Source organism: Rhea pennata, chromosome 9 (genome assembly GCF_028389875.1).
Source record: "Rhea pennata isolate bPtePen1 chromosome 9, bPtePen1.pri, whole genome shotgun sequence".
Lineage (NCBI taxonomy): Eukaryota > Metazoa > Chordata > Aves > Rheiformes > Rheidae > Rhea > Rhea pennata.
The window spans coordinates 14,975,450-15,000,104 of NC_084671.1; the positions used below are offsets into that span (position 1 = coordinate 14,975,450).

General features: G+C 49.2%; 1 protein-coding gene across 1 annotated transcript in view; it reads right to left on the reverse strand.

Annotated features, from left to right (window-relative positions):
• XXYLT1 (xyloside xylosyltransferase 1) overlaps window positions 1–24,655 on the reverse strand; it is a 62,932-nt gene that overhangs the window by 33,351 nt on the left and 4,926 nt on the right. The window lies entirely within an intron of this gene.

Here is a 24,655-nt window from a genome sequence, read left to right on the forward strand (position 1 = left end):
GACTCAGAGATGATGAGAGCAACCAGGCACACACAGCTGTCTTTCAGTGCAGGAATGTAACTTTTCCATTTCAAATACATTTATCACTTCATGTTTGTGTTTTAGCCAAACACAGGGCTGCACAGCAGCTCTGATTTTTTTGCAAATCCTGCACTAATCCATGGCTCTCAGCAATTGGTCATATCTAACATACTGTCCTCATTTAAGAAGGCTTAGCCTGTGAAGTTTCCAAGCAGAAATACAAATCAAGGAGAAATACTATCGGAGCTATAACCCAAGCTATATCTCAATTTTTTTTTTTTTTTTTTTTTTTTAAGCATCCACCATTCTCTATCTACTAAAAGGAAAGCTGTACTCACTTCATCCTGCAGTAAGGCAATCTCCAGGCCTACCCAGTATTTACCACCAACATAATCCTCTGTTTGCAAAGATTTAAAACTCAGGCGTAGTAATTCACTACAGGCTAAAGCAGGTCTTGACCTGAAAGCAATTTCCCTCAGGCTTCCTAACTGCCTTAAAAATTGCTAGCACAATTCAAGCAGATGAATAGGCAGAGTGAAGGATTTCTGCAACGGGGAACGAGACAGGCATCCCAAATACCCCAAATCTAATTCCCCCTTAAAGCTATTCCTCAGCCAAGCCTAGACTTCCCGCCTGGTCCATACCACAGCGGCATGAGCCCCCATATCCCTTATGCTACTGCCTAGGGACTATTCAGACCTGCTCACGAAACCAACTTTCGCAGCTTGGTCCCCTCTTACGCCAGGGGGGCGTCCGCACACGCTTCCCCGGCTCCGCGCGCTGCCCCACACCGGCTCTGCCCAGAGGACCACCCGTCCGCGGGCAGCGGGCACGGGGACGCCCGACAACGGCGGGCCTCACCGGGCGGACGCAGAGCCGCGGCGGCCCGCGGCACGGCAGCCTGCCCCGTGCCCCCTTCCGTCGGCACCGACGCCTGCGCTCGGCAGCTGGCGGCTCCGCAGAGCTCCCTCTCGGGGGCTTCGCGGCTGCCACGACGAGGCACGTCACGGCAAGAGCGGACAGGGCTGCCAGCCGCTCCCGTTCCCAAAAAGCCACGGCCACCGACCTGCCTCACGGGTCCCTCCAGGAGGAGCCCAGCCCCGGGATCCCCCTGGCAGCAACAAGCACATTCTGCTGGAGTCTCTGTGGCAAGCCCAAGGCTTACTTTCTTTTTTCCTTTCTTTTTTTTTTTTTGACTCTGCCCCAAACCACATTTTGGACCCACCAAACCTGTGGTAAAGGATCAGGACGGTCTTCCAAAGGAGAAGACAAATCTCTCTCTTCAGCATGAGGAGACATGGCAAAGTGCCCTCCAGCACAACCCCAGCCAGGTAGAAACGAGGATGGGGGGCCTGAAACGTCCAAGGCGCTGGAAAGCAGGGGGGAAACGAGGTGGCATCCCCAGGCTTGCTCCAGGAAGCACTCCCAGCCCTTGCAACAGCAGGGGACAACTCCAGCACAGTTTACCCCCACTGCAAAGCAGGCCTGAGACGGCTCATCAGGTTTCAATTAAATCAACCACGAGGCACATCATCTGATTGTTCTCTAAAATTACAGACGAGCACTAGCTGCAGTTAATCACAACTGAGAGTGAAGGCTAAGCTTGGGGGGAAACTCTAACTCCCTGCTTCCTCCATTTTTCCCATCCCTGCCTGCTCTGGCACCCTTACCCTGCACTCCTCTTTGTGCTGGCAGAAAAGAAAAGCCCCAGGAAAATGTAGCCAACAAATTAAACAAGAAAAAAAAAAAACTTTTCCTTTTTTCAAGCATGCAATAACTGTGACACAGACACAAAAATGAGTGTGGCTAACGCTAAATGCTGTTCTGCCAGATGCTCCTTGCACAGATGGCTAAGATGATTTCTCTGTGATCACTGTCTGTGACTGGCAAGGAGTCAGGCACTAATATTTATGATTTATCACGGCATTTTGTCCTCTTGCCACGCACTTTGCCCTGACTACTACGTGAGGGTGGAGGAATCACATGATCTCCTCTCTTAGGCACAAACTGCTTGGAAGGGGCCAGCTGAAAATGTGGGAAAACATTAAGCGTTTTGCTCGGAAAGTGAGTTTTCTAACTTTGCCATAAAAAATTTTATGCTCTTTGTTCAACTCTGGCTCTTCCAGCCATCGTGCATACAGGGGAGCTAAGCCACTCAAACTGGAGATCTCCATTAGCAGTGACAGTTTTATGACCTAGGCTGGCCCCACTTAGAGCTCGTAATTTTTTACTGCAGCCTCGTAACAGCAGCCACAGAGGGGATGCTGTCTGGGCTTGGCTCTGCTAAAGGCTTACTCCGACTCGCACCAAGCGATGGCCGTGTGGACTTCGACACATCCTCACCACAAAGCAGGGACCGTGGCATTCAACACCTGGAGCCTGCCTTCACCACGCTGACTCAAACCCTCCCTCCGGCTCTTACAACCCTGCCGTGCTCCAGAGGTGAAAGACTGGCCAAAAGAATGTGGGATCCAAACAAACCCAGAGCAGGATCCACCATGCTAGAAACTGCCGGGGAGTAAGCCAGCGCCAGTGCCCAGGCCATCTTGCACTGGGGCTTGGTCACCAGAAGGGGGGAGAATCAATCCGCTGTCCCAAAGCGGGACTCGGGAGCTGCTGGCACAGACTGTCTCTTGTGCAGGCCCTCTCTCTTCCCCTGTGAGTCTCAGGCCAGCAAGGGCTGCAGGCAGATGGAGGTCGCTTCCATACATCCCGGCACCCAGAGCCCTCTCCCGGGATCTGGCAGAGCTGGACAAGCAGAAGAACAGGCACTCTGGAGCGGTGCGTGCCAAGGGGCCTGGCGAGCTGTTCAGCTGCTGCAGCAGAGCCAGAGCCCATCACTAAACAGAGCACAGGAACGCCTCTGGCAGGAGGCTGCTTTTGGAGCACGTCTGCTAGCCCTTCACAGAAGGGGCTGGATCCATGCTCTGCACTCACAGCACAGCATGGGCAGTGCCCTCCGAGTGCAGCCACTGAGGCACAGGAGCAGGCTGACTTGCAGCGAGTCAGATCATCCTGCCGTTAAGAATCTGTGGACATGCAATGTGACCTTTCCAAGCAAACTATTCTCCTCAAAAGGTGATTTGCCTCGAATAACTGAGTGAACACAACTTGCAGAAGGGGTGCGCAGAGAGGAGGCAAGCTGCTTTGGTCAAACCAAACAGAGCATGAAAGATGCTCAGCAGCTGCCCAAGAGGCAGCTACAGTGTTAGTGGGAGGAAGCAAGTCCAGGACAGATGTCTGCTGGCTTCAAGAGCTGGTTCTGTCAGCCCAGCAACACACACTGCATACGAGGGCACGACACTCCCTGTGAGCTTCCCACTTGCTCCACGGAGTAATCCTGTAGCAGCTTTTACTAACTGAGCCCTTCTTGACCACTACACATGCCTTCACTGTTCAGAGCAGCCTACAAATACAGAGATCCCAGGAGCTGACAGCAGCTTTGGGCTCCATGGCCCTGTGTTTGCCCTAAGGCTAGAGGACAGCTTAGCAAGAAACAGTCATTAGTGGATTTAATAACAGAAAAGGGGATGAAATATCAGGACAATAGGAGGAGATGCAGAAGCAGGAGCACAGAGCTTGGGGGCAGCTGCCACATGCATAAGCCTGTGGGCACAACTCCCTCTGGGAACCCCAGCTATCAGCTGCAAACCTGGTGGGTGCAAAGGAGATCCCCTTCAGTGGCTACTCACGCTTCCCTGCTCCAGCTCCTTGGCTCTCAATGAGTCACTGCCTCCCCCAGGTTGCAGGTAGCTAGGTCGAATCCACATAAAAACAAGAGCAGTGTGGGTTAACACTTTCCCCTCCAGATGCGATCAAGGTGTCCACCGGTCTCAGGTGCATACAGGTCATATAGTTGGGGCCAAAACTATTATCTGGATTATGACATGCAATTTGAGAGCTTCCTATCCAAACTAAAAAGCTCCTGTACACCTGGCATCTCTGGATGTAGGTATGGGGAACCCAAGGAGTGCTAGTGCTGAGAAGCACTATATCCAAGCTTCTTCTTTCCAGGTAGCAGAGATGTATTTCTATTATGTAGGTAAATTCTTTAAAGTCAGTCCTGATAACCTTCTATGTGAGAGCTGTGCTCAAGCCCTGACAAAAAAAAAAAAAAAAGCCCAGATCGAAAAGCCCAGATTGCAGGCATAAGAGTGGAGGCCTAAACACTAATCTCTACTCCAAACTCTCTTCTTCCATACAAAACAAAAGCATACTGCCACCTACAGTCATGCCAATCACATCAATCTGCAAAGATGGGAAATGAGTAAAGATAATAACAAATTGTGTCAAACAACAAATAATGAAACGGAGAGCTGCCATCAACAATGCAAAGTCCAAAAGCCGTCCAGCCAATGCCATGTCTTAACTACTGTTAATCTAGCAGTGGTTTAAATAGCTTTCGACTAGAAGAAACTAGAAGAATTGTAACATCTTTGAGTTGCTGTAGCTCCCCAGGTGATTGACGGGCGTGTTTGCATGAGCTCAGCTCCCCAGTCAAAGGAGGAAATCCTGCCTGCAGCAGGCCTGACACCGGAGCCAACGCTCCCACTGTGGCTCTGGTCGAGTCACTCCAGGAAGGCACCAGAGCTGCTCACAGAGCAAAGCCACCGCGACACAAGCTCTGCAGACAACAGCCACTCCTCCAGCAGCATTGCACCCCTCCCCTGCTACAGACCCTTCTAGTGTATTCCTTTTCTCTATCCAGTTGGGCTGTACTGGGGAAAATGGCAAGAGGGCAGTAGGGGTTGCCTACGCCCATTGCCCTGCCATGGCTACGTAGTGCCAAAGTCTCACACAGGCCCTTTGGTAGGTGCCTGCTGCTGAAACTGGCAGTGATTTGGTTCTGCTCCTACCAGCCAGCACAACAAGGTCTCCACCTCTCTGAACAAGCCTGCTCTTAGGACACTGGTCCTAACTACTCCTAACCTAAATGCCAACAAGGAGACATGCCTCCTGCATGCATCAGACGAGGTCCCGCTTTCCCCCACGGGCAAACACTCTCTGGGCTCAGTTGGAGCGGACTGCCTGAGCAGGACTGGATCTCTAAGGAGCCTGCGTTGCCTGAAAAAACTATTTGGGCTTGACTTGGGTATTATTAATCCTAACCCTATCTGCTCGCAGACAAGATCTGCGCTACCAGACTGCTGGTGGAGATTTTCAGTGATTCACTGGCCAGGGGCTCACAAAAGGACACATATACACCTCTCACATGAAGATGTTGCAGGACCTAAGATTTGCTAACCGCAGAGACACAATCCAAGGTTAAATGCACTGCTGGGGACGTGCAGCAGAACAGCTGCCTTGCCACAGACAAGCAGAGCTGCAGTTCTCTAGAGCACCTCAACCTCTCCGCACCTTTTTTGCTACATGACAGCAACATAGGGGGCCAGAGGCTGGTGCCCTTGGCCCACTACCAGGCATGATCTTTGAGGCAGAACAGAAGAGGTAAGATCAAGGAGGACACCACTGAGATTCCTGTTGGTGCCTTGCTGATAAGCCCTGGTTTAGTGCATAAGCCAGGCCTGCTGCTTTGCCTTTCCCTGCAGAGCCAGCAGGAGTGATTCCTGCAATACAGGATTCAGTAGCTCCCTCTCCCCTATCAGGCCCTGCACCTTCCTGGAGCCCACGCAGTGGCAAAATGGCTAAGGCCCTGGTGATGGGCAAGGACGTGCAGCTGCTGGATTCAAAGCAGCTCAGACTCCTCTGCAGGGACCGCAGGCGGCTGCAGCCAGCAGGATGAGCGACACTGCACAGCAAAGGGACAGGAGTGTCCCCTGCTGGCTGCACAGGCTCTGAGTGCCTGCGGAGCTGCCTTCAGGGGTCTCAAGAAATGGCATGGAACAAATGTGGATTTTGCCACTTATTTCAAACTATCAGAAGGAGCAAGTCCTAGCCAACCCGGGCTCTCAGTTTAGGGGGTTAACAGGGCTCGAAGGCTCAGACCTGCTTTTCTGCAAATGCTAGGCACATCTGGACAGCTGCCCCTCACCTCTGTCCATTGGCTGGAACGCGGCTCCGACCCCTCTGATGATTTTTGCCACCCACAAGCCACGCTCTCACCAGCCGACAGCTCTCTCCTCCTATGCTGCTGCCCCAGGGCCCAGCATGCTATGCATCAACCAGCAGTCACAAAACAGTGTCTGCGTGCTTGATCCAGGCCCCACAGCCCTCCGACAGTGAGAGGCGAAACCTGGCTCTGCATGGGTTGGATGACACTGTCACCTGAGGAAGGCCCAACCCACGCCCCAGGCATGACCAAGCACAACTACTGTCCCCAGGCTGCTGCTTGCAGTCAGCCTCCTCTGTCAGCTGTATCTTGGGACAAAAAAGCTCTTCTTATGTTTTCAGGAGTCATCACTCCTCGCACACCTGCCTGTCACACACCTGGGGGACCTGACCAGCACGCCCTGGCCTGTACGTCCGCAGCCTCCTCTCCACAGCTGCCAACGGTGCTCAGACAATGGAAAGGATTCTCACATCCTACCGAAATCAGGAGTGGTGATCAGCAGCAACTTTTGAATTGCTGCCTGAGGCAATAAACCACCTGGGCCAGTGCTAAAGGGCCTGTGCTCCAGTGGGCAGCATGCCGCCGACAGCAACATGCGAAGCTTTGACCTCACATGCACCGCGGGGCTTGCAAAGCTGCTCGCATCAGCTGAGAAACCAGCACGCCCTTCCCTCGGCGGCTCAGAGAGACGTGTGGCCAAGAAATGTATGACCCCAGTGACCAGTGCCAAGGCTAGGCTCAGGCACGGTGTAGGTAGCACGCTCTAGAGGGGAGTATGCAATGTGGAGGGTGCTACATATTGCACCACCAGCATCAGCCAACTGTTTCTTAAAGCCTCCTGCTATGGCTGCAGCAGGCAGCACTGCACAAGCACCGCTGCGGTGCCAGGCAGAGATGCCAGAGCCATGATAAGCCAGCCATGGATATGTCGAGTTTATTTATACAAACATACTCTGTTCTTCTGGCTGTCCTTTGTTAGAAGCTTCCTTTGTTTTGCTAACCCCAGTGTTCCTGGCTGCTCCCCGGCAGTTTTCCCTTCTGCTGTCATGAGAGTTGCGAGCAGCTTCCTGTTTTGTTGTGTGTTCCCCTTTTCAGGGCTTATTTTCTCGATAGATAAAGTCTCCCTTTCTGGTTCCAGGATTAATCACTCCTGCCTGCCCACCCACCTGCCTGCCGCGGGGCTGACCCTGACAAAACAGGCGAGCCTCACCCGGAGGAAGCCGGCGGGCTGCAGCCAGCGGCAGGAGCGTGCGCGCGTGCGTGCAAACGTGACACGCTCCACACAGCCCACCGCCAGCTAGCAGGCGAGAGCGGGGCGGCCCGCCATCCCGGGGGAGGCCAGTGCAGACCGAGGCCGGGACGCAGATCCGCCTCGAACAGAGATGTTGACACTTCCCTTCCGCTGCAGAACTTGTGCTTTGGAAAAACGGTTCCCCGCGCGTGGTCGCGGGTCGGGAGATGTTCTGTAAGCCCCCTCCCCCCAAAGCAAACAGCCTCATAGCAGCCGGGGCAACGCTGCACGGTACGGCTTCTGGCAAAGCGCCTCAGCTTGGAGAGGCTGCAAGTCTCTCCCAGGACTTGATACCACTCTGGAGCTCATCATCCCTGGACAAAAAAAAAAAAGATCCTTTAAAACCATACCTCAGAGGAACTTATCCAGGTGCTGATAGCTTAATCTCCAAGCTTGCAGTTAAATGCAGCTCCTCCATCCCTGCCAAGGATCACCTATATTACTGTGGCCATCCTAATGGGCAGCTCTGCCCTCTCTCTCATCAGAGGTCTCTGCTGCTGCTCCTTTCTTCATATTTCTGCCACTGAGAGGCCTGGAAATCAATGTTCTGGCCATTTGTCCACATGTCCCTCTCCCCATCACCATGCTCAGAACAAGAGCATCAAGACAAAATTTACATAAAACATTTGAGCAACTCTGATTGGGGAGGAGAACCACAAGCCCTGCTCTGAGTTTGGCTGGTAGTCCAAGTGCCACTTTGCCAGCCACAGAAAGATCCTGGAGACAGATGAGCCCCATGGGATGTCCCCTAGCATGCTGATCATGTGGTTACACCATGACCCAACCTCTCTAGCCGCATGCTGTAGTTCCCTGTAGAGTTCCTCTATTTGACCTCTCTTGGCAGCTAGGATGTAGGTGCTAGCAAAGCTCCCAGCTCTCCCTGTGCCACAGAAGGGAGGCCCAGGCTTTTCCCACAAGCTGCCTGAGATTAAACTGAAAAAAAAGCGGCTGTGTTGCCTGACTGTTCTGCACCCATCACCTGCATCAGCTGGTGAAAAATGGGCTAACCAGTGAATCCACCCACCAGCTGGCTGGCTTCCTGTGGCGTGCTGTCCTCAGGAAACCAGTCAGCCCTGTCGAAGGCATACATCTCTCCCAGAGAGGTTGCCTACCTGCGAATATGAAGTCAAGAGGACATCTAGGATGGAGAAGGACATACTCAAGAAAACAGAGCAGTCCCAGCTGGCTAACGATGTCATTAAGCAGATTTCTACAACTCCTTGCACCCAGGGGAGAGGAAAGGCAGCTTCTTCACAGCAATTCCAGCCTATTAGCTAATTAAAAAGTTAAGCTGACTGCCAGCTCCAGATGACAAATCATTGCTAAAACCCATACACAGCAGCTCCTGGACAGCACTGTTACTTATCAGCTCCACAATGTGGTGGCTCTGCCACCATCTGCCTCAGGTCCCCTCAGTAGGCCAGTCTTTCTGCAAAGCCCATGTACTTGTTGCCTGCAAGCCCTGGAGAATTAGACCTTGGAGAATGCTGAGTGTCACCTTTGAGCACACTGACACGGGAGAAAGAAAGTTTTCAGCATCAGCTCTGGAAACTGAGTGGCTCAGAGAGGCTTTCAGTACATCTGTAAAAGCCCTGGAGCAACTATCTACACAAGCTAAAGGATCTGGTACAGCTTTGGGGACCCCAGTGTGTTCGCTGCAGCAGCCTGACTGCTCTTGCCTGGTCCAGATAAATGTCTCTGTCCCCACTTCTATTTCCATGCCCTGCTCCCGACTCGAGAGAGACCCTGTGCACAAGGGGAAGGGCCCATTTCACCCCATCTCCTGCTACCTCTGTACTGGCCTGGCCACAAGCATATGGGGTATTTGTGTCTTGTTACCTCTGGGGCAAGCAGTGGGGTCGCTCCATAATGTGTGGTCACTATGAGGAAGAGGGAAAGAGAAAACTTAGGAAAATTATACATTTTGTTCCAGAGATTAATTTTTCCTGTACATCTGATTGTCTCCCCATAATCCATTAAGGTCCAAGACACCAATGATGTCTTTAATGGTGCTAAGTTCCCTGGACCTTGCCTGGACTCCGTACCACAGACAATACTGAGCACTCAACAACTCCCAAGATGAAGTTGTTAAGTGCTGCTCGTTACATATTTCATATGCAGTGTCACTGGGGGAGGAGGAGTGTGAAGACACTTTCTGTAGCTAGAGTTAGAGCAGCAGGAAACCTCAGACCAAATAAGATTTAATTCCAGGCTGTCATATATTACAAAGGAGTAAGGACGGAAGAGCGTAAAGCAATGAACAGGTGAGATGGAAAGAGAAACTGAAAAGAGATTCAGGAAAATAAACGCATTAGGGTAAATGATCTCATGTCTCAATTAACTACAAACTGTGCAGTGGAAGAGGCAGCAGAGCTGCAGGCAGATGCTGTCCCTGTTTTATCTTGCTAAACTCAAAAAAGCTAAGGCAGAGCTGCCAGCAAGACCTTGGGGGACAGCAGTTCCCACAAACCCAGCTGGGCCAGCCTTTGAGCAGGCTTAAGATTTTAATGCAGGATGACTTGAAGTAGCTTCCATGCTGCTAACCTTTTATATAAAAGGAGAGAGGGGCTAGTTACAAAAGGGAAAGGGTATCCCCTCCCTTAAAAATAATGTCTGTTGCTAGGAGGGCCAGCAGGAAGCTTCCTGCTGCCGAACACACCAGGGTGTTTATCTAAATAACTGCCCCGGCAGGGCAAATGCCGAGACCGTGTCACTCTGCAGGAGGTGAAATAACAGCACACGCCTGCCTTGGTCTGACAGATCTAGGACATCCAAAATAATCGATGCCGGCACTACAGCAAGGGGCAGCCAATGGAAATAATGAAAAGTGACACCACCCCAAGGGGCTGCAGGTCACGTTGGACCAGAACGGTGATCATGCTGTGGGAAACAGGCCTCCTCGGTGCCGGAGCATCCGGGGGACTGTCCTGAACCCGCCTCTCCTGTTAAACAGCAACAACATCGCTGGCATCAAAGCAGCCTGCCTGCGCGCACGCTGCACAGCACAGTGGAGCCCGGCTGCTCACGAGCTTGCAGCGGGCACAGACCAGGGACACAGCGCACGCCAGCAGCGCGACCAGGCCAGCATGCTCGGGAAAGCAGCCAGGCCAAGCGCCCTGGAGGGTAGCATCCAGGCTGACCCCCAGAGCAGCCCAAGCAGCGAAAAACGCCCAATGCACCAAGAGCAGTTCTGAGAGGCCATCAGAACTATGAACGCTCCCTCCATCCTCGTAAAAATGGGAACATTCTGCCGGAAAAGAAACCCTTTTGCTTCTGCAACATCTCAAGGGAACTGCATTTGGGGAGCACATAGCTCTGGGAGAATCTCCCATGAGCGCACCACTGACCCAGATTGTCTGTCCCTTTTCCTAACATCCCCACTGCAAGGAAGTGGAGCCAGACCTGGAACATCTGGGATACAGATGCTCTCTTTCAAACGCTCTTCAAACTTGCTGCACCTCTGCTACCCTGACACGCTGCAGCTCAGTGAAGGTCGCAATGCTCAGCCAGCAGTAAAGGGTCAGGATGGCACACTTTTAAAATGTTCACTTATTCAAATTTAATATTCACCAAATTATATGGGTAACTTCACTGTGTACAAGAAATTATCCAGCAACTGAAAGAAAGGAAGAAAAGGAGATTGTGCTTGCTCATGTCACTCTGCAGGGTGCCACATAACAAACCTCTGATGCACGCTTGTGTGTTCAGCGTGTGACATGGGATTAGCACACCGCAGGAGCCCTGTACCAGTGCAAACTGGTGCCATAGAGCGTAAACAGCGTATGTATGAAGTGCTGACCCCAGAAGCCATCCTGGGAAGGGCAGAGAGGACTAGAGGCCTGTCTCCAACAGGCACCGTGCCTAGCAGCTCTCCGGCTTCCCTGGGCCTGATGGTGCTCAGGACATCCAAACAGACAGCCCAACTTCAGGCTCTCAGGACAGAAAATCTTGGCTTGTGTTTCCCTATGATGAAATCGCATAATACACAGGCCAGTGGCAGCACAGGCATCTGGCTCCGGCAATTCTTAGGCAAACGAGATTTCTAGAATGACCTGAGCAATCTTGCGTGAAGAATTCAAATGTTCCAGCAGTAACAGCAAACTCTCACACATGGGCATATATAAACTCATGTTTTTTAACAGCAATATATAACATTTTCAGAATACTGTATGCCTGTTTTACAGAAGCATGTCAGCATAAGACAGCTTGCTTGTAAACATGCTGTTCCACCTATCAGACTACTTTCTTGATACCTCTACTTAAAACACTCCTCCTGGCCCCCACACATTTTCCATCATCAGAGCCAAATGTAAAGCTTGCTTGAAGTGTAGACTATCACCCCAAGCAAACCACAGGGAGTGCTCTCAGGGTCAGACCAGGCTTGCGCGTTTACCTCTGGGAACTGAAACACAACCCGAGAGACCACTTGAACACGGAAATCTTGGTACTGGCCCATCCTCTCCTATAGGAACCGGCGGGTCAGCCTTTGCTGTCAGAAGGCAGGGCTGCTCTGTGCGTGCGAGTGGAAGGGAAGATGCTGCGAGAAGACACAGTGCAGCTCGGAGCTCTCCGCAGCATTTCTCCAGCCTGGCCTTTGCCCTCCCTGCGGGCCAGCTTTGTGGGAAAAGCACAAGTCATTGCTCACAAAGGCTGTTTGCTTTGTCCAGGCTGAGACTGCCAGAGCACTTACAAGGCACATATCAATTTCATGAGAGATCATCTCCTAAATCAAGTTGTAGCCAGCAGCAGGAGCCAATTTCAAGTAGTATTAATTCCCAAGCGGCCTGTGGCTCTGTGATTAACAGGCAGCTCAGACAAACATCTTTACACACTGGTCAACATTTAATGACCAGTACTGTCACAGATAATGACCCAGAGAAGTCACCGAGCTCAGAGTTTGAGGCCATGAAGACTACTGGATCATCCAGTTTGATCCCAGTGTGTCACAGGCCACTATCCTGGACATCTGCTATGAAGCCAATGGCACAGCCCTCTGCTGGTGGCCATTTCCGTGTACTGTGTTGCCTGTTTTCTTGCAACAGCCTTTGCTTCTCCATTGAGAGAGAGAGCCACATGGCCCTGCAGCACACTCCCACCTAACTTGCAGCTCAGGCAGCTCCTGAGACAGAAGTGGCATCTCTCACTTACAGCTTTCAATAGCTTTCTTTTTTGTGAGCTAGTCTAGCATCTCCTTGGGCTGAGATAAATTTTAGTATCTACAAAATTCTGTGAAAAGGAGTTCCATGGATCAGTTACATATATATGAATAACACCTCATTTAGTCTGTTCTAAACCTGCCTCTAACTAAATTCGACATCCCCTAGATCTTGTACAAGCAGAGGCAGTCAACTGATGCCTGCTTCGTATAAACCGTGGCTTTCGCGACTCAGTCGTAACCTCCTTACTCAGCTCTTTTCCAGACTGGAGAGTCACAGTCCATCAGGTTCGTCTTGTATGGAAGCTACTGCTTCACTCTGAACGTTTTCCAGGTTTCTCCCTAACACACCATGTTGGTATGCCATAAATTTAAAGAGTGCGTAATGCAGTTTGTTCTCCTTTCTTAATATTTCTCTATCTTTACCTAGCCATATGAAAACTTATTCACTTATCCCATTACTGCTTGGTTCCCTTAGAAGCCTTTGATTAACAACCTTGTTAAATGCAGCTGGAAATCAAGCTTCTCAGTTATCAGTCAACAAGTCTCTAGTTGCATCTTTACTATAGAGCACCACCCAGCTTCCACCTCTCTTATCCACTATGTTTCTTAAGCAAGCACTGCAGCCAGTGACTTTAATAATTTAGTATATATATCATCTCACCAATTTCAGTAGTGATAATTATGTCAAGTATTTTCTCACCAGTGAAGCTTCCCAATCCATCCAGTTTCTTTCCCAGACTCCTAGTACTGAAATAAACCAGTTGAGGAATTTGCTCTCTTTCCGTTTTTGGTCCCATGCTTTCAAAGTATTTAAAGTAGACGTGGTGCAAGAGTTCAACCGCATCTGTCTCTTTCCCATGTTGTTAGCTAGACACCCTTCTGTGTCTCTTACTGTATGCCATTAGAGCCTTCTGCGTATCCACAGGGCTAGGATGAAGCAGGTGGCACTGAAGCAGCAGAGAGGCTGGGCGTAAAGAGGGCAACTACCCTGTTAAGCTGGTTTTCTGGGGATCGCCAAGCCTGACTCTATAGAGATCCTGTTAACTGAATTAAACCTGGCATTTGTATTTATTTTGCTGTGCCCCTTGCAGACACAGAATGGCCTTGTTAGCATGAGAAGGAATCCAGTCCCTACAAACCCTCCCTCACCAACCAGCAACACCATGTTCTCCCAGCCTAGCTCTGCTTGGCTGCATCCTGTCAAGTTTGGAGAAGCAGCGCTCTAGCCCTCTCCCCAGCTACCCAGAATGACGTCAGGATTAATTAGTTAGCATTTCACCAGTGCCTGTAACGTCAGGATTAATTAGCATTTCACCAGTGCCTGTAAGGTGCAGCATACCATGTAAGAGCTAACCACTCGCATCACAGGAACCGTAAAGCCAGGGGCCTCTGCGCTAATCTCTCACCCGTTGGCAGGGCTTCTGCCTTCACGCTGGATTGTTCAGCAGAAGAGAAACCCTGTGTGCTTCCCTCCACGCTGCCAGGAACGGGGAGGAGGAGAAGTACATTCAGGGATGATGGTAAGCCCCTCAGGAAGACTGCCAGCTGCTCTGACCGGCAAGGAAATCCTGCTGTCTACAATTTGTCAAATGCCACCTTCAATCAAGTCCTACCCTAACTCCACATGACACACGCTTCCTCCAGGCAATGTTTCAGAGATTCCCTTGCACTCATCTCCTCTGGCTCAGTCAGTAGAGATAAGCCATGAAGCAGTTTCATTGAGAATATGTGTCAGACAGAATCTTCAGACAAAAGTTATCTGAATTCTGAATTTCTGGCCCATATTTTTTCCCTCTGTCCCATGCCCTTTTGTTTGACACCATGATCTTGCTGCAGCATACAGTCAGCATTACCAATAGAGTCAAATACAAAAAGGGAGTTTTCAAAGGTCTGCCCAGGCTCCTGGATGATGGTGATGACGTCTTTCCCTGGGCTACCCAGCAGCTGCTCATGATACCACCCAGTTGAACCTTTCTGGCTCTGGCCAAGCTGGAGATAACCATAAAGTATTACTTTCTATTTAATTAAGTCTGGTGCTTCAGCTAACTCCTACTGTACAAGCACTACACAACCAAAATCAGTACACTGGCACCAGCCATGATATTGTTAAAGAATGAACAGGACTGGGCTGGGAGACATCCCAGTGCTGCCCCTCTCTCTGCCCCCACAATACTTGTCCCTCTTCTCATGCCTAGGGTGTTCTGCATGGTGCTCCAAGGACAGATGAGGACAGTTCTAGGAGGGAGATTGCCTCTTCAGTAAAGAGACAGCCTGACAGACCAAAGCCATCCTGGAAGATTAAAATTACAGCCAGAAGAAAAGAGGCAGTGCTACAAGCATCTCTACACTCGAGCAAACCTCTTCCTATTACACAGTCACCTACCCCCCCCGCCACCGAAACCTCACAGCAAGGAACGAGACTAGACTCTACACACTAGAAAACTGGTGGTACCTGTAGCAGCATTCCTGTTGTGCTCAGAAACAACTACCTACCACTATTTGCCATCAGACACTCTTGCTGAAACATGTTTTCAACCTCATGTTGCAGTCACAATTGCAGACTCTGAATATAGACACCTGCATATTTGTTTGCTCCTTGTGGTTACCTGCTTGGTGCCATTTTGTTTCTCTGTCATAGAGGCTACAAAGATAGCACACCTTGTCCCTGGGGAACCAGGACATGTCTAGCAGTGTACCAAGCAGTATAAGATACATAAGGCTCATTCTTCCTTTCAGCCTTCCACAGCAGATAATTTTAGGCACTACACCGCATTTGGTTCAAAAAGATATTTTCTATCTTGACATACTGCTATGAGCTAAACTCAAGGAAGCCAGGACATTTTGGTGGTCCTTGGTTCCCCATCAATTCTTCTCCACAGTTTGCAGACTGCCCTGGAATGGCTCCATCTCCCAAACTAGCAATGCACTCTCTCTTGCCAGAGAAACACAGCTGCTGCCCACAGTCCCCACCTCCTATTTGGATATCCTAGTCAAGTTGAGGACTGTTTGCAGCATCATGATGAAGGTCTTGAACAAGAAAACCGTTTGGGGATCAGTATTTACTGTGCTAGTAATGGCCAGTTCTGCCAAGGAGGAACACTGCATTTTTTTGAGGACACACAGTGTCAAGCACCTGTGCCTACAAACAGCTATGATGCATTGCTATAGCCAAGCCAAGAGGTAACAGTCCTGAAAAGCATGCCCTAGGCAACCATTCAGGAAGGAAAGCCTCTTCCTTCTAATAGGAGAGAAGGGAGAGGAGGAGTCCTGGGTGCCACTATGAAAGAGTGAAACAAAGACAAAGAATCCAAAAGAATTCAGTACTGAAGAAAAGCAACCCCCAGTGGACGTGTGCCTACAAGAATTGCAAAGCACATGGGTTGCACACACTCTGAATGTTTCCCCCAGGTATTACGAGGCATCACCCCCACAACTGTGGCTTCTCCTTAAGCCATATGGCTCTTATCCATGAAATGATCTAATCCAACACCATAAAAAACTTGCAGTGAATTGCAGTAAACAGAGCAAAATGGAAGGAGTAATGTCTGTTTTGCACACAACTGAGATGTGATGTCAGTTAAACATGTCCAAGCTGGAGTAGGGCTGCAAAGGGGCTAACAAAGGAAGTTGAGGGCTGCTAAAATAATTCTCCCTTGAGAAACTCCTAATTTGGGACAAGGATGAGGGGCTTAGTCTAATGACCCGCCAAGACCAAGCCCTAAATTTACAAATAGAGATGGAGTTAAGGCAGAGACAAAGCGTAGAGCCCCTGATGGAGCAGGTCTGCGAAGGGGCTGCCAGGATTAATCTCTAGTGACTTTGTCACCTGTACCATGGTTGGGTTGGTCTAAGGCTCAGCCACAACCAAATCCTCAGGCTAAGGTCAGGATAGAAACCAACCCTAGATCTTCAGCTTCAGCGAGGCTACAAAAGGGCTGTCAAAGGAAGGTGAGGGCCACTAAAATCTCCCTGAGAACTTCCTTGGCTAGGTCAAGCTCTAGCATTATGGTTAAGAGATGAAGCCTAGAGCTTAAGCTTGCATGCGGCTGCCAAAGGAAGCTACGAGCTTCCATAATAATTCTTTGCTGTAAAATTAGACCAAGACCACAAAAGGAGTAAATTACCGTGGGAAAAAAAAAATCTTTTCACAGGCCTGACTCTCCTTTGACAGCCCCTTTTCAGTCTTGATCCAACTGAAGCTATAGGCTTTCTCACTCCTCACCCTGCATGTTACTTGAACCCTACCGCCAGGGTTGCCACCATGTGAGCCTTGGCCCAGGACTCCCAGCCTTGGCCCAAGTGAGCAAGTTCTCAGGGAGAACTCTTTCAGCAGCCCACAGATTCCTTTGGCTGCCCCTTCACCACCCCAACTCAAAGGGAGCGCTAGCCTTTTTTTCCCTCTCCTAACCCTAACCTTAGACATCAGCAGTCTGTCTCGTGTGCCTTGAAGTAGCCATGTTATTTCTATCATCTGCTCAGTGTGCTCTTGCCTTCCAGGTAGACCAGCTAAGATATTTATATGTCCCTAAGAAACATTATAAAAAGTTTGCTGGATCCTCTAAGTTATGACACTAAAATGACAAGCAACTAACAGGATTAAAATCATCAGCAAGTGAGAAGCCTCCTCTGAATCTGGATACTGAAAAGGAAAATAAAAAGTTCTGAGTCCCTGTCCTCCTATTTCCTCCTAGCCTGAATCTCTGCAGATCTCAAGATCATTTCATGCTGGCAACATCCTCATCTTGGCAGCTCCTTCCAAGTTTGAACTCTGCTTTTCTACTCTGTGTAACTTGCCTATCACTTCTCCTTTGCAAAAATCATTGAAATGCATCAACTCTTCCTCTAGCTCATCAGGTCTGGCCATACCACATTAAAACAGGATTTATAGATCTCAAGCACAGACAACAGCTACGTTGTCTCCACCTCCGTACACCGCATACCAACTCCCCAGCTGGTTTAAATCAGATTAACTCCACTGATGTAAGACATTTAAGACAAGAGAGTTACATGATTTACATCAGCTGAGGAGCTGTTACATTATAGTTTGGCAGCTGTATCTTTTGGCTTCAAAGATTTTTGGACAAGGATTCCAAGCAATAGTGGAAATCAGAACAGCTGGGTGGCAAAAAGTATATATTCTCAGTACAAAATGCACATAGTCGTTCACAGGTTCCACAACAATCTTTTTTTTAAATAGTGCTGTTCAGGTTTGAGTGCCATCAGTCTGCAAAGTTAGTGCACCATCACAATCCCAAAACTATCCTTCAAAGAAATCATTAAGTCATGATACTATGAATATGCCAGAGCTCTTCAAAAATTAATAGATTTGGAAAACTAAAGCCATGCAACCTTAACACAAAGGTCTAGTGTTCAAAAAAAGTACAGACAGACTGATACACATGCATACAAACACACAAGAGAACTTAATATTCAAATCATGGCCTTCATTTCTGCTGGAGCATTCTTAAACCTGCAATTAAATCCAGCTGCCACACAAAACAGGAGCTAAAACTATGGAGCCAGACAGGACTACAATGTGCAACTGCAGAGTTCATGGCAGGTGAAATGGCAGAGAAATGCACTACAAAAAATGCTGGTGTTCTGGGATAATCAAGCTTTAATACTTCCTCCTCCATCTTATTAAAGAGGCTTTTTCAAGCCAACATACATTGGGTTCTGAGAGAAACAGAGGCACAGCAAAGAAAGAGAACAAGAGCATGGCATGATGCCTGTACCATCCACAGATGTGCAGGGGGACAAAGGAGAATAGTTCGTAGCCCTCTGTTTCCCCAGGGAGGAAGATCTTTCATTTACACTTAAAAACTAGGTGAGCAAAAATACAGATCACATGGTGGAAAAGTCAGAAACACTGACCTTCACACAATTCCCGTCCAAGGCAGTTGAGCTACAAAGGGAACCAAAAGCCAAGAATCAAGTCTGATGGAGGATTAATATCACTGACTAGCAGAAGCAGCCATCTTCAGTCATGCCATGTCCCCACTGCAGAAGCTGATTATCCTATTTAATGTTCAAGCCTGCTGCTTTGCATTAGGTCCTGGCTATGCAACTGGAAAGCAGGGAAAAGGTCTGGAAGCTTTGCCAGACCCATAAATCACGACAGACACTGCAGGCATCCAGTGCAGTAAATCTGATCTCACTTTTAAGGGAAATGTAAAATTTGCTTTACTAGCAGCTTCTGAAACAAAAACTCACAGAATTGTAAAATGACTCTTAAATATCCCGTGTAGCCAACAGGCCATTGCAAGCCCCTGTTGGGCTGACAGACAACAGGCAAGCTTTTCAAGAAACAGGACTATCCACAGGTTGACAAAATAAGAAAAGATATTTCAGACTGAACACCTTCTGGGCAAGTGAATTAGCATTAATACTGTCATTTCTATTCAGCATACTCCAAAGCATGCTGCATTCACAATGCAGATATTAGCAGACAAAACAAACAAACAAAAAAACTACCAAAGTCTAATAAAGACCTAACTACAGTATACTTGCTGAGAATCACAGAATGTTTGAGGTTGGATGGCACCTCTGGAGATCATCTAGTCCAAATCCCTGCTCAAAGCAAGGTCCACTACAGTAGGGTTTTGAGTACTGCCAAGGTTGGAGACTCTACGACCTCTCTGGGCAGCCTGTTACAGTGTTTGATCACCCTTACAGTAAAAAAGCTTTTTCTTACATATAAGTGGAATTTCCTGTGTTACAATTTGGGCCCACTGCATCTTATCCTTTCACTGGATACCACAAGTCTGGCTCCACCCTTTATACTCCCTGCCACCAGATATCTATAAACACTGCCAAGATCCCCCTCGAGCCTTCTCTTCTCCAGGCTAAATAATCCCAGCTCAGCCTCTCATTGTACATCAGATGCTGCAATTCCTTAATTACCTTTGTGGCCCTTTGCTGTACTCACACCAGTATGCCCATGTCTCTCTTGTGCTGGCAGCCCAGCACCATCCTTGCACCCTCAAACAATGTCCCTACGTTCCTCCATGGTCACCTCCTCCTGCTTCCACCTCCCTTTTTAAATCTGAGTTTTGTCAGGAGCTCCTTGTTCATCCACGCAGGCCTCTGGCCACCTTTGCTTGATTTTACATTTATCAGGACGAACCAATCTTGAGAATGAAGGAGGTGATCCTTGAAATTTAACCAGTTCTCTGGGACTCCTCTTCCTTCTAAGGCCCTATCCCATGGGATTCTTCCAAGAAGGTCCCTGAAGAACCCAGTTTGCTCTTCTGAAGACCAGGGATGTGATCCTGCTTTTTGCCCTGCTTCTTCTTTGCAGGATCCTGAACTCCACCATCTTATGACCACTGCAGCCAAAGCTGCTCCCAGCCTGGACCAGTCCTTCCTTCTTTGTAAGTACGAGGTCCCAGTAAAGCACCTCTCCTCATCAGATGCTCAATCATTGTGTCAGGAAGTTGCCATCAATGCACTCTAGAAGCCTTCTGGATTGCCCTGCTATGTTGTCCCTTCAGTACATATCTGTGTGGTTAAAATCCCCCATGAGGACCAGGGCCTGCAAACATGAGGCTTCTTCTAGTTGTCTGAAGAAGGCCTCAACTACTACTTCTTTCTGACCAAGCAGTCTGTAGAAAACACCGAAAACAGCTCTCAGCTGGCTCATAATCTGTCCCCAGACATAGCTCCATGCCTCCCCATGGCTCTCGCATAAAAAGTACAACTCCCCCTCCTCTCCAAACCAGCCTGTCCTTCCTAAAGGGCCTGTATCCATCCATTGCAACACACCAATCATGTGAGGTATCCCACCACATCTACATGATACCAACGAGATCACATCTCTGCAATCGCATGTGCATCTCATTTCTCCTGCTCATTCCCCATGCTCAATGTGCAAGCACTTCAGAGAAGCACCTCGTCATGCTGACTTCCCAGGAAAGGTACGAGAGCTTTCGCTATACTGCTGTCCTGTAGGCGCTTCCTTATTTTATGTACATACACCCACTTCCCTGCCTGCTCTTCACAGACAACTCATCCGTTCCAGGCACTTGCGAACATAAGTTAAATGATACTCCTCCACTGCTTTACAAACGTATGCACAGCACCATTACAGTGGCAATGTATAAATTCCATCTTCTTTGGGAACAGATGTGCCAGAAAGGACAGGACCAAGCCCCAGAGGAAGTCTCATGAACCAGTATCTTGGACCAACTGTTGATGTAAACTTGAAGACTACTCCCCTTTTTAGGCCTAACGGTGGCAGGAACTGCTGAGCAGAGCAGGGAATGCCAAACTCCATGACGGGCTTAGCAGGAACACAACAGAGCAGGGATTCCCTGTTTAACGAGTCCCACTCTAACATGCTCCCCAGTGCTCTCTGCTTTCAGGCATATTACTTATTTCAGTCCCTTTTCTCTTCACCTCTAAAAGCAGAAGATTAGATTTGGCCATGGATCCACAAGCTCCCCATGCCCCTCTGTTCCTGCCCCTTCGCACACTCACCCTTGCATAGTACCCTTCAGCCCCACAGGGTATCTTTCAGGCTGCGACCCCTGACAGTTCAGTTTCCTGTACGGGACATGTCATGCTGTGTGCCTCTTCCTGTCTTGATGTCTATCTGACAAAAATGTGCTATTAAAATAAACACTGAGGTTCTTAGGTTTTACTGCACCATCTCCTCAGGACTTCCTGGCACAGCAGGGGTAGGCAAGCCTTTTAGGTAAAGTAGGTATCCTCTATGCACCCTACTTCTCACAGAGTGTTAGATATGAGGTACATCCCCCACTTAAAGACCCCTTTCTCTATCAGGCAGTGTTCTTTGCTCTCACTCTTACTCTGCAACAACCTTGCACTTCAGGTCCCAAGGCTGAGACCAACTTTAAGCCAACATCTTTATATGCAGCTCCTAAGATCATGGCTTTCCACCAATTTGGACTTCCCTTTTTATCCAGGGCATGTGACAAGTCTTCCTCTGGCTGCACCGAGGGAGGCTCAAACTCCAGGAATGTGATGACTTACTGACAGTACCCACAAAGTTGATGCCCTCTGCATCATTCTCAGCAGAACAAGACAATACCAGAAATTTGCAGAAGAGCAGCAGAAAAAATGCAGGAAATATTATGACTGAGCAGGGGCCAGCACAAACTTCTATTCCAGCTGAAGAGGAAGCTAGTGATTCCAGTTGTGTTAGCCACGGAACAGCTATATCAGCAAGACAGAACAGCAGGAGCAAGCCACTACGACATGCCCTGATGTACTGAGTGCCTCATTTACATGTGGTTTTGAGAGCCTACAATGTAATGCAACAAACCCAGCAAGGGTCCAGGGTAAGAAGAGCCTGGCAACCGTAACCACAGGCCTCATCCCCAGAGTGAGGCACAGGATGAGGGGTTTGCCATGCTGCTACTCAGCACCAGGAATACTCCTAGCAAGCATCTCAGGCTCTGCAAGAGGTGCGGAGCGAGGTCAGTTGTGAGAGAACATGGACTTGGTAAGTCAGCCAGGTGAGATCTGCTGACTTCCGCAAATGTTCAGCAGCTGTTTGCTCCTAGATCCTGAAGAAATAGGACACAGCTGCTCAAGAGGGAATCCTGCCTGGCCTTCCAGGTCTCCAGCAGAGAAGGGCAGGTGTACGCTTCTTGGATGGTGGGCAATACAACTTGGGAAGAAAGATGATGAATGAGGAATACAACAGAAGAAAGGAAAGAGAACTTTACTTTCCTTCTTCTGTAATGATTACCAGCAACAAACTTCTGAATTCAGCAGCTACCCCATTCCTAAATGTATCACTGCAGTGCCTTTATCTGAGCAGTGAACGGGCCAGTGCCGTTATTTTAACAACTGGGAGTCCTCAAGAGTTTAAATAACAAAAAAATCTACCTGCAAATACACTCTCCCTGCCTGTTTCTCCCAGTTAATCTTTCCCAAGGTAACAGAATTACTTATGGGCTGTGTATTACACAGCAGCACCAATCCAGACCTCTGCTAGCATGTCTGAAGCTCGCTGTGTATGCAGTACTGTGACCTTCCCCAGAAGGACGGCCCGGGAACACAGGAAGGAAAGCAGTGTCTGCTTCACTTCCTCCTTATCTGGCAAGCAAACACTGTTTGTGAAACCACTGTGGTTACAGGACATGCCAGGACCCCAAACAGGCCACTATGTTTATAATTCTCTTGTGAAGGGGGTTCACAGATCCCACCATCTCAAGATCCTGCCCAGAGAGGCCTCTTGGAGCACCTGCTGAGAGCTCAAGTACGGTCAGCCCAAACCAAGCGACCTGCACAGCAGCCATTCCTGGCATGAGGTTGCTAGGAGAGACTCCAGCCTTGTAAGTCATCACTGCCTGCCCCTCCATGGAAGATACAGCCAACTTACCAGCACTTTGGTGCCGTTATTTTCTCCCGGGGAAGGTGCGAGGCCAAGCAGTCTGATCTCAAGCCTGGAAACCGGGACACTGGGGCCTACTGCTATCTGCTACCACGGTCTGGTGATGGCAGGAGCCTTCTGAGGACAGCCCTCTCACTGTCCAGTGCCTGTGATCAGAGACCCTGAAATGGGCTGTACCAGGAACAATGCAGGCAGAAGCCTCAGGAGCTCCAGCTCTCCTCACCCACTAAGCTGCAGCAGGACCTTTAAGGCAGATGAAGAAGGCACGCACCTGTGACTGGTAACCCTCAGTGTCTGTGCACATATCTGACTGCACCACCTCCATACTACAGCTGCAGCTCTGCACATGCCATGTGGGACCAGGCACTCAAAACGCTCCAGCAGCTCTGAAACAGGATTTCTTCTGCACAGACCTGACATTACAGGCTGGAATGAGAGGAAACACCATGTCCTGCAGGGAGATGTAGGCCTGACTACAGTCAACATTCCCTTTCCATCACAGAGAAACCCCTGCATCATCTTGCACCAGCCTACCATTCTCCTCTCCACCACGTAAGCGGTAGCCCAACTCCACCAGTTTAAAGAATGCTTTGGGCCAGCAGGAAATAAATAACCCCAGGAAAGGAGATGCTATTGCTCCCATTTTGCACTTTATTTGTAAGGGCCTAACAGCACCAGCAAGAGTAATGTGATCCTTGGCCATCAGCCTTATGGAAATAACTCCAACCTTTCTCCCAGGCCTGACCTCCCTACAAGAAAAACAAGCCTGACCTAAAAAATTCAGGGATGGAGAGCAAAACAGGGACTACTGACTGTGGTCCAAGGCTACAAAACACGCAGGTCTAAGAGAAATACACACAGCTGGGGAAGGAAAATATGGCATGAACTGAGCTAAGCCCCTTTTGCCAGCTGCATTTGCTTTCTCGCAGATTTACTGTTGTTCTCTCACTCCATAAAAGCAGAGCAAAGGCACAATAGAGAAAGATAAGTGATCAGTGGCTGCTAATCAGCAAAGCTTTCCAAGAGCTCATCAGGGCCAAAAGGAAAGTGTGATCAGTAACCACTCTACTGACACCTGCTAGCATACACATAGGGGATGCCCTCAGTTACTGTGCTGCAAATATGTTTCATCTCTTTCTGCTGACACAACAAGGAAAGGGAGGTTGCAAAAACACATGTGACAAGTAAACAGCAGCTGAATTTGGGGCACAGTTAGAAGCAGAAACAGGTCTGAACTTCAGATGGCTAGACAAGCTCCAGTCTTGTCTTTCCTAATGGTTCACAGTGTGAGAGCAGAACCAGCTGGCAGTGCAGCACAGATGACTTCTCAGTTGCTCATGCCAGCAGACTTGGACATGAGCACCACCACATCTTAACAGTGTGAGCTGAGCCTAGGGACAAGCCAGGGCTGACAAACTCTCAAGTTCAGCCAGCCTACAGGCTGCTCAGAGCTCTACTGAGAACTGCTTTCCCACTACATTTCTCTTCAAACTCGACCTTTTCAGCTGACTGCAAAAATCCCCACTGGTCTGTCCCACCTTGGAGCTTGTCTGAGAACACTGTAATTAAAGGAAAGACTTGCATTTGGGGTCAGACCCACTAAAAGCAGGCTTGGATGGGGTAGACAAGTCACAGTTTCCAGGAGCTCATGTGGCCCTTGCCTGCACCGTCATCTCAAGCTCCACAGAAAGGTTTGTCATTCTGCAGGAACAAGCAGAAACCAGGCTTTGCCCAAGAAATCACTCATTCCAAATCCTTAAAAGAGGACACCTCATGTGACAATATACCAGGATAGTCCTACAGTTGATCAGT